Here is an 11,194-nt window from a genome sequence, read left to right as displayed (position 1 = left end):
AGGTTAAAATCTTAAGGAAAGAATCAATGCTTGATTGAAAAAGAAATTGATTTTGATTCTTGCATGAAATCTTTCCAAGTTTATCTCCAATCTATTTTCTACATATTTTCACGTGATATTGGCCATATTGGATGAATTTGGACTTGTTTTAATGAATGGAATATCTTACAAGATTTAATTTGATTTATTTTTATTTTATTTGATTTATATTGGATTTAAGTAAATAAATCCAAAAATAAATATAATAAAATCATAAAATAAGTATCAAATAGTATTTGGGCCCATTTTGATCTTAAAATAACGTGGGTAATCCATAATCCATGGCCCATTACTTAAAAACACGAAATTCTTCACTTGGGATTTCATGCATTTTTCAGTTTTTTGGCCAACTTCTGACAGTCATAACTCATTCAATATTGATCGTATGGAGATGATCTAGGACTTTTTGGAAAGCCCAAGATGTCTTCTACAAGCCACTTTGGAACATATTTTGCATTTGAGGATTCTATCTTGGAGATATTGGTCCTGAGAAAAAAACAGCCTTTTGTGAGCTTCTAGAAGGACCTGTAATGTTTTGGCTTATATCTCTCAGGAGGAAGCATTTCTTGACCTTGGGCCCAACATCAAAGTTGTATAGAATTGAATTTCCTTGAGAATGAGCTTTGGTTGGACAATTTTTGATAAACCATGTGAGAGTTACGGCTGGTCAAAGTTTGGTTGACTTTTGACTAGAAACCCTAATTTTGGAATTTTGGATCTTTGATGATTTTGAAGCTTTCCTTGATGAATCATGATCAAAGCTTGATCAAATGATGGAGGTTACTTCAAAATGTTGATGTTGACCAAAAATCAGGAGTTTTGACTGTGCTTTAACCATAGTTAACTTCTAGATCAAAATAGTCGACTATTGATCATTCGAGCATTTGTCTGAGCAATCGAAGCCTGAAACTTGGTATGAGGATGATTTGAATCATATGAGATGCTATGAAGTCCACTCGAGGAATCAAAATTTGATTTTACTTGGAGAGAAGCAAAACCCTAGTTGTGGTTTAATTGCTTAGGAGAGAAGTGGTCATGCTTTCAGTCAGAGATTGCATGAGGCTGTGGAGACTATCTGAGCCTGTGGAGACTATCTGAGCCCAACCATCTTGAAATATAGTGGGCAAATTTTGGGGTATGACAATGGGTATCGCCCGTTAACTAGACATCACCCAATTTAACATCCATAAACACATTAGCTTTGGGGATAATAACATAACTATATTAAAATTCTATATGAAAACAATCTAGATTTTAGTTTCTGAAATAATATGCATCATAATCCAGATTTTAAAATTTCGGACTTTTTTTGCAAAAAACCATATTCTTATAAACAATGATGAAGGAAATACATGTACATTATCTTAAATTCCTGCTCCTTTTGCTCATTTTGATTTGAACAAAAAAAAAGAATGTTATTTTGAAATACAAACTTGACTTAGATTGAATGGAGATTTTGGTAGGATTTTAGAAGTATGATAATATTATCAAGAAATGAAGCATACATGCAAGATGGTGTTAAATTCAATTTTCCGCTTCGTGTTTTTGGATTCCAATATCTGAAGTTTGAACTCCATATTTTTTTTAAAAAAAATGGGGTGACTTAATGATGATGTGCTTTAGTGCGTAAAAAGTGCGCATTTGCAAAAAAAAAAATTTGCTCTTGATTCAAACCAAGCCTAACCATGATTCAAACTAAACCACCTCATGATTCGAGTCAAATGGGGTTATAATTCAAATCACAGTTCATACGTAATATTACAAATTCTCAAACTTGCTTAGGATTCTAATCATATTTTCTAAATCCAACTTTTGAGAAATAAAACATTTAATGATTCAAATCAAGGACTTGCATGATTGGAATGATGCTTGCAAGAATTTCTTGATTCAAGTCACAATCTTTCGGATTCAAATCATCTTGCGTTGACTTTTAGTCAAAAGTCTATTTTATGCATGAAAATAACCATTTTCTAAGAGATGTACAACAAACTTATTGTGAGGGACTCAATTGCTAACTATAAACGAACTCACAAGCAAGAAAACACCCAAGATATACATACTTTAGAAGCAATTTCATTTATCGCCATTAACCAAAGAGGGAGGAAACTGCAAAACCATGATATGAAGAAAAACACACATCAACGAAAGGTGGGGGTGCCACGACCACCCATAGAGGAGATTCAAATGCTAGTTGAAGCGACCTCTAAGCTAAAGAGAGAGTTTATGGCGCTACCACTACTGTCAGGTGTTAGGAGTAAATTAATGGTAAATTCATGTGTTAATATAAGTGATTTCTTCTCTAAACCAATGCAAAAATGTGATGAATCCATAGGTTTTTATTAAGAATTGAACTGAATAAGTTTAGTTCGTGCGTAAAGCAAATCGAATCACTTGTGGGTGTTATTGTTGCAGGTTTTGAGCTGAATAAGAACTTAAGAAGAACATGAGGAGGAAAGAAAGCTGGAAGTCTCAAAGGCTGAAGAAAAAGATGGAAAGTACAAAGGGCGCGCCGCGAGAGTTCCTAGGCGCGCCGCGAAAATACTTCTGTTTGAGGGGCGCGCCGCGCCAGCCCGTTGCCGCGCCGCGGCTTCGGCGTTAAAAGCCCAAAAGTTCTGTTTTAAAGCCCTAGTTTCCAAGTGGTTATATACTTTTGTGGGAGCGAAATTAGGAGAGCTATCTGATTCTGAAGCTGAGAATAACAATAGAAGGTGGATTCTTTACCAATTGAAGGCATTCTATTGATGAAGATGAATTCCTCCATTGATTCTTGTATGTTCTTCATGTCTATGGAGAGCTAAATCCCTCTTGTTGAGTCTAAGGTAGTAGTTAACCTATGAATATACATTACCATTGATTAATCCCTGTGAACAATTGTTTGAATTTATTATCAATAAGAAACCTTGCTTTTAATTTACATCATTGTTGAATCTTTGATCGAAAGAAAGGATTTAACTTTTGCCCTAGGTTACTATATTGATTCAATTGCAATTTGCAGAGATGGAATTGTAATTGGGTTTTCATAATTATCGTTCTTAATTACTATTATCGTTATTGTGATTTGGAGAGATCGAATCTCATACCGGTAAAAGTTATCTAATTTGATTTGCAGACATGAAATCTTATTTGAGGATAAGTGAAGATAATGATTCAAAGGATTGTTCTATTGTGAATTAATTGATAATTGTATAGGATTAGGTTGATGAACCCTAAAGACTCAACATCTTTCTTTATTTGTTAACACAAAGTCCTTTACTTGCTTTTATTTTATTATTTGCTTTTGATATTATTATTAGTATAAAACAAACCAAACCAAATTTCTTAACTCAAAATAAACAACTATAGAACGGCAGTGATATTAACCAATCCCTGTGGATACGATATATTACAGAAAATATTTACCCACAAATACTTTCAACAAATTGGCGCCGTTGCCGGGGATTGGTGTCAATATTGCACGCATTGCAATAGTCGTATTATTTTGAGTTATTTACTTAATTTTAGATTTTTTTGTTTATTTACTTAATTTTAGATTTTGTTTGTTTAGTTACTTAATTTTAGAATTTTAGTTTAGTCCCTTTATTTTAGGATTTTAGTTTAATTCCTTTATTTTAGATTTTTAGTTTAGTTCCTTTATTTTAGAATTTTAGTTAGTTAGTTTATTTTAGATTTTGTTATTTCAATAATCTTTTAATTTTAATTTTTATTTCTTTTAATTTTATTTTTATTATTTTTTTTCCTGTTATTTCACTTGTTTGCTAGTTTTGTAGAATTTTCTTTGTCGACATGTTCGACCCAAATATAAATGCTGCGATTCATGCTCAAAACGAGATCCTATTTCAACAAATGGAGTATCTCATTCAAAGTATGTCACAGTTCACACCTCAAGTTAGTGAGTTTTATGATAGCAGATGGGGCACACCGGAAGATACGATAGAGTATCATATGGCTAACCATGAATATCAACAACAAGCCTTTCAACCTTACACTCAACCGTCGCCACAACAAGAAGGAGGACAATCTAAGTTGGAAGAGACCATGAATCAGTTCATACAAATGTCAATGACAAATCAACAACAAGGGCCTTCACACTATAATCAAGGTTATCAAAGTGGACCCTCTGAGTTAGAGGAAACCATGAATCAATTCATGCAATTCTCTTTAGCCATTCAACAAAACCGGGAAACGCAAGATGTTCAACTTACCAAATTCTTCACCGAGCAAAACGTAAGGCAAGTCTCAACTTTTCAAAATCCTATGACTTGTGTAGAAACTTGCAATGCTACTTCAATAAAGAGGGCAAAAGTGCTCGATGAGGAAGTTGAAAACAAGGATGTTGAGAAGGAAGATAATAATCGTGCAGCGGAAGATGAGGAAGATGAAATTGTTGTAACTGAGGTGAATAAAAAAGTGAAAAAAAGAGATCAATCCAAAAGGAAGAAAGCATGTGACAAGATGGCAAGCAAGGTGATACCGAGTCAACACCTCCCATACCCACATGCACCATCAAAGAAAGATAATGCTAGGCAACATGCAAGGTTTATGGACATATTTAAACAACTTCATATAAATATTCCATTCGCCGAAGCGTTGGAGCAAATGCCCAAGTATGCTAAATTCATGAAGAATATAATCACAAAGAAAAAAAAAGTACACAGATGAGGAGACCGTGTTGCTTGATGCCCAGTGTAGTGCCATAATCCAAAGAACTACTCCAAGAAAGGAATCCGATCCGGGACGAGTCACTTTGCCATTAAATATTGGAGGTAACTTCACTGGTGCCGGGTTGATTGATCTGGGGTCTAGCATCAACTTAATCCCTTTATCCATTGTCAAGAAATTAGGGAATATTTTGATGAAGCCTACTAGGATGACATTGCAATTAGCCGACAAGTCTATCACCTCACCATATGGAGTGGTTCAAGATTTGCTAGTAAAAGTAGAAAAATTCTTTTTCCCGGTGGATTTTGTGGTAGTTGACATGGAGGAAGATCATGAGGTACCATTAATTCTTGGAAGACCATTCATGAAAACCGCCCGAATGATAATTGATATAGATGCGGGGATCATGAAAGTAAGGGTGCAAGATGAAGAGGTAAAGTTTAATCTTTTCGAAGCCAAGAAGCATCCTACGAACAAGAAGGATAGTTTTCAAATCGATGCCACCGAAGAAGAACTCAAATATGCTGAAAATCAAGTTAAAAAAGACAAAATGAAAGCATCTCATGATACAAACATCAGCCACAAAGAAATTCAAGTTGGAAAAAGGGTGCTCTTGTGCAAACCAAGACTCAAGTTATTTCCGAATAAAGGGAAGTCAAAATGGTCGGGACCATTTGTGGTAAAAGAGGTATGCAATTATGGAGCCATTGTGGTAGAGAATCCTAAGACAAAAGAGAGGAGAACCGTTAATGGAACACGGTTAAAAGATTTCTTCGGGGAAGTGGAGCAACATGCACAATTTTTAGTCCCTTGAAAGCATGGACCGTCGAGCCATGCGACGTTAAACGAAGCACTTTGTGGGAGGTAACCCACACTTTTAATGTTTTGTCTTATTTTGTTTGATTTTAATTCAGGAAATAATAAGGGAACCCGTCTGGTGAAAGCTAGGAGGCAGCAATTGACATTGCGTTACTCTCTGTAAGTCACCCTATCGGACTTGTTACGAAACATTGAGGTCAATGTTGAGTTCAAGTTGGGGGGTGGAGCTAGTTATTTTCAAATTTTCAAATTTTCTTTTTTTTATTTAGTTATGTACTCCCAGTTAGAGTAAGTAGTCCCATAACAAAGCGAGAACCTCAAGCGAAGTATCAACAAGGAAGCAACATGTATGAAAGTGGTAGTAAGTGAATGTTCAAAATTTTTGAGTTTCACTCTCTTTTTCAATAAGTAACAAAGCAGGTATGAAATTTCAAACTCAAACTCTTAATGTGAGCAATGAAACTTAAGGTGTTAGTAAATTCTTAACAGAAGTTCTTTATGGTACATTGTTTATTGGATCAGCTTAGCCTTAACCATTGTGAGGAAAGCTTTCCATTGTTTACTATATGCAGGAAGACCATCAATTATTTTTGACGTGTTCGTATCATGCTAAACCGGTTGTTGCATCGTCTGTGGAAATCTGTGGAAGTGATTTAGGCAATTGTTTGAATTTGAGAGTTCTTTGAGCCGACTCCACCGTAAAAATTATCTTCTTCTGTGAGAGTGTGATCCTTTGCTAACCATTCTTTGAGCCTGAGGTCAAGGTAAGTATCATAATATGCACCAAGGAAATACCTGGTGAGTTTGATCTCAATAAAAAGTTTTGTTTTGGACCATCAACCATAAAATTTGGTGATGTGTTTTCTCTTTGACCTTTTTTAGAAAGTAGGGGAGCATTCATATAATCTAAATACAGGTTGATCTCCAAGTTGGGGAGAGTCACTCTCAAAAGAAGAGTAAGTATATGTGGTAATTGGTGAAAGGCTAAAGAATTCGTAGCTTGAAAAAAACAAAAGAGAGAAAATTGATGGAAAAAGAACAACGTTTGAATATAATAGTTGTTGAAAAAAAAAAGTGAGAGAGAAAAACCAAGCTACGAATGGAAAAGGATGAACGGGTGAGAGAATTAAAGTTATAGAAAAGAAGGAATGAGTTATGATTTGGATGCTTCCCTAGATTAGGAACAACCCTTGATTATCTTCTTTTCTTTGAATCTAAACCGCATTACAACCCGAGAAAGACCTTCTGATTCTCAGATTTCACAGGACTTGATGCTAGCAATTCGGTGAACGTATGATATGGATTTTTGTTGATTTAATTGTGTGGATGAGTGTTTAACCCCTCGTTTATTCCTCATGCTTTTTGATGAGAGTGATTAGTGCTGATTCAATTACAATTGTGTAGTGTTTTGAACTTCTGGAGGTGATTTGCTTTCAAAGTTTGTTTCATGTGTATGTTCTGAGTTTGCAGGTGGAAGAGGAGTATTTGACTTAGTTACTGGATTGAACCACTTAAGAAAAACGTGTTGAAAAACTTGTTGCATGATTGTCGGTAGACTTTGTTGGAGGTAAGTAATTTTGTTTAGGGACAAACAAAACTCTAAGTTGGGGAGAGTTTGTTAGGAGTAAATTAATGGTAAATTCATGTGTTAATATAAGTGATTTCTTCTCTAAACCAATGCAAAAATGTGATGAATCCATAGGTTTTTATTAAGAATTGAACTGAATAAGTTTAGTTCGTGCGTAAAGCAAATCGAATCACTTGTGGGTGTTATTGTTGCAGGTTTTGAGCTGAATAAGAACTTAAGAAGAACATGAGGAGGAAAGAAAGCTGGAAGTCTCAAAGGCTGAAGAAAAAGATGGAAAGTACAAAGGGCGCGCCGCGAGAGTTCCTAGGCGCGCCGCGAAAATACTTCTGTTTGAGGGGCGCGCCGCGCCAGCCCGTTGCTGCGCCGCGGCTTCGGCGTTAAAAGCCCAAAAGTTCTGTTTTAAAGCCCTAGTTTCCAAGTGGTTATATACTTTTGTGGGAGCGAAATTAGGAGAGCTATCTGATTCTGAAGCTGAGAATAACAATAGAAGGTGGATTCTTTACCAATTGAAGGCATTCTATTGATGAAGATGAATTCCTCCATTGATTCTTGTATGTTCTTCATGTCTATGGAGAGCTAAATCCCTCTTGTTGAGTCTAAGGTAGTAGTTAACCTATGAATATACATTACCATTGATTAATCCCTGTGAACAATTGTTTGAATTTATTATCAATAAGAAACCTTGCTTTTAATTTACATCATTGTTGAATCTTTGATCGAAAGAAAGGATTTAACTTTTGCCCTAGGTTACTATATTGATTCAATTGCAATTTGCAGATATGGAATTGTAATTGGGTTTTCATAATTATCGTTCTTAATTACTATTATCGTTATTGTGATTTGGAGAGATCGAATCTCATACCGGTAAAAGTTATCTAATTTGATTTGCAGACATGGAATCTTATTTGAGGATAAGTGAAGATAATGATTCAAAGGATTGTTCTATTGTGAATTAATTGATAATTGTATAGGATTAGGTTGATGAACCCTAAAGACTCAACATCTTTCTTTATTTGTTAACACAAAGTCCTTTACTTGCTTTTATTTTATTATTTGCTTTTGATATTATTATTAGTATAAAACAAACCAAACCAAATTTCTTAACTCAAAATAAACAACTATAGAACGGCAGTGATATTAACCAATCCCTGTGGATACGATATATTACAGAAAATATTTACCCACAAATACTTTCAACATCAGGGAGAGGGTATTTGTCCTCGAGGGAAGGAAGCGTAAGCCAAGCCAGCTTAACTAATGACTGGTCATTGTTACCGAGTTTGTTCCAACGACTACGACCGATCCTTTTTTCTTTTCATCCTTAGCGCCCCGGTCTAGAGAACTCCAATATTTACGGATAGGGACTTAAAATTCTTAATTTTCCTTGTCTTGACTAGACTAGTAGCTCTGGTTGTTAAACTATTGATGAAGGCTTGTCGTAGATCAACTTTTATTGACTACCGGAGATGGGTTTATTGCTATTTCTTTCTTCGCCGACCCGCCTCCCGCTTAGGGCATGAAAGGGGAGAAGGAATAAGTCTTACCTGAGTAAGCCTTAGGCCTTAGGGGAGTCACCTTCCGATTCGGATTCAATGATTAAGGAGTTTGAGTGAACACCCGGTGAAATGGATTTAGGAAAGCACGTGCCATCCTTGGTTCTTGCTCCAGTTGTCAGACTAGGAACAACTATATCATCCGCAACAGATCTTATAGAGGAAGAAGTGATGCTCTTGGACGTCTTTCACGAAGGCTATAAGCATCGATCTTGCCTTGGTGTTGACCCGAGGGAGAAGCCCTTTACTTCTTTTGCGGCAGGAGCGCTGTCTTAACTTAATTTATTCGGCTAAACTGCGTACTCCACCACAATATGACATATAAGACTTGTTTTTATTTATAAATGTTGGACTCTATAATCATTTCTACAAAATATATTAATCAAATCAAAATATTTTATCCATTTTTATCTCCTTTACTTTATTTATGAGAATTTCTTATCACACCCCATGGATCTCTCACCCACCATTGATTTGCCAAAATTATCCATGTGCTTCCGTAGATGTACCTCCGGAAGCACCTTTTTTTTATTTAACATTGATTTGTTCCATAAATGTACATACGAAAACTTTCGCAGATGTATCTACGACATCATTTGATGTTATATTTGCACCAAACTCTTCCTCTTCCCATTCTTCACTTTCTCATTTCAAACATCTCACTTTCTCTCAAACTCAAAAATCAAACTAGCAACACATTCCAACAAGTTCCAAACTCCATTTAATCGGTAAGTTTTAGATGTTTTGAGTTATTTTAGAGTTTTTGAAATAGAGATTGAATTCGATTTTTAGGTGTAGAAATGATTGAGTAGTATAAGAAATAAGGTTTAGTGATAATGTAGGTCATGTTTCAAGAGTAAAATGGACAATCAATCCATTAATAAGGGGTTTTGAACCCTCTGTAAGACTGACCAGACACCATTGCTGCATTTTAGAGGTTTCAGAACCTTCCGTAGATGCATCTATGGAAGAGTGGAACGTTGAGTCGTTCTGTAGATGCACCTACGGAAGAAACCCTTTTTTTCAAATGTAAGACACTTCCGTAGATGCATTTATGGAAGGTTTTGTTCTAATTTTTTTCTTTCTTTTTAGTAACTAACTCAATTTTATTAAATCACAATGCATTATTAAATCACAATGCAGACATTATGGCTGACCATCCAGACATAGTTAAACATGGGAGGACTGTACAACATGCATTTGTGCGGCGTGAACGAATGTGTGTAGTATCACAGGTGACAGATTCGTGTAATATCACAACTGATGTACCTGCTACCCCTGTTCCAGATGGTCCTTCTCCATCAGTTCCAGTTGACCGGCCTTCTCCGTCCGTTCTAGTTGACGACCCTTTTTCGTCCGTTCCAGTTGAGAAGCCTACTCCATCTACTACTGCATCACGGAGACCTCAGGATGATGCAGAGGGTTCCTCACAGATGCCCACCGCCCACAGACGTCGACGGGGCAATTCTTCTACATTTGTGCCTGTGCCAGTGAAGGATACTGCAGGATCTTCGGTGCCATCTACTGAGCTACGCGAGGATGATCCAGTGCCAGAGCCTATCTAGTATCCGGGGGTCCTATAGATGCGTCATACTGACAGGGTATGCAGATCATTCGGCTAGGCATATATGGGATAAGGAGGTAAATTTTATTTGTTTATTACTTATTATTATTTTATTCAGTTTATGACTTTGCTTGAAGGTAACAATGTTTTTTTTTTTTTGGAAATTTTCAGGAGAGGGAGCCCTAGAGGTTCTACAACCACAGCCGGAAGATTGCTGCTCTCGTGGAACTTGACGAGTCGTAGTTTTGGGATGCACTCACAATTTCTGGTCCGAGGGACCTTTGCACGATCGGCTTCCATACGATTCATAACGGGATGCTGATGGCATTTGTAGAGAGGTGGCATCCAGAGACCTCGTCCTTTCATCTTCCTCACGACGAGATTACCATTACTCTGGACGATATTGCATGCCTCCTGCATTTACCTATCAAGGGTACTGAGATGTTTCTTGCTATATTTTATAGGCACTCAGCTCTTTGTGGACACGAGCTCGACCTACACAGATGTCATTTACTTGACGTACTTATCGGACACTGCACGTGTCCGTGAGTACAACTGGGGAGCGACTACACTGGCCTACACCTGCCACCAACTGTGAGAGGGATGAATGTAGAAGGCGAGGACTGTGGCTGGCAGTTGTACCCTGTTAGTGGTAACAAACTTTTATCCTTCTACATTTTCTCAAAGTTTATTATGTATTTGTGATACTATGTTTGATCACCGTGTTTTTTTAGGGTTGGATACTACATCACTTCCCGGATATTATTGGCTGGGGAGAGGTGTCGGGTTACACTGAGGACATCCCGCGTGCCAGAGCCTTCGCCCCTCTCAGAGGGAACCAGGTGACAGATCCTTATAGGCGTTGTCTTGACCGCATGAGTGCTAAGAACATCCACTACGACTTCTACGCTGATCACCGTGAGACGGTTCCATTTGATGAGATCGTACTATATTCTGAATGGTTGGCTACCA

Source organism: Vicia villosa, linkage group LG2, assembly GCF_029867415.1.
Source record: "Vicia villosa cultivar HV-30 ecotype Madison, WI linkage group LG2, Vvil1.0, whole genome shotgun sequence".
Classification (NCBI taxonomy): domain Eukaryota; kingdom Viridiplantae; phylum Streptophyta; class Magnoliopsida; order Fabales; family Fabaceae; genus Vicia; species Vicia villosa.
Note: the sequence above shows the minus strand (reverse complement) of the source record.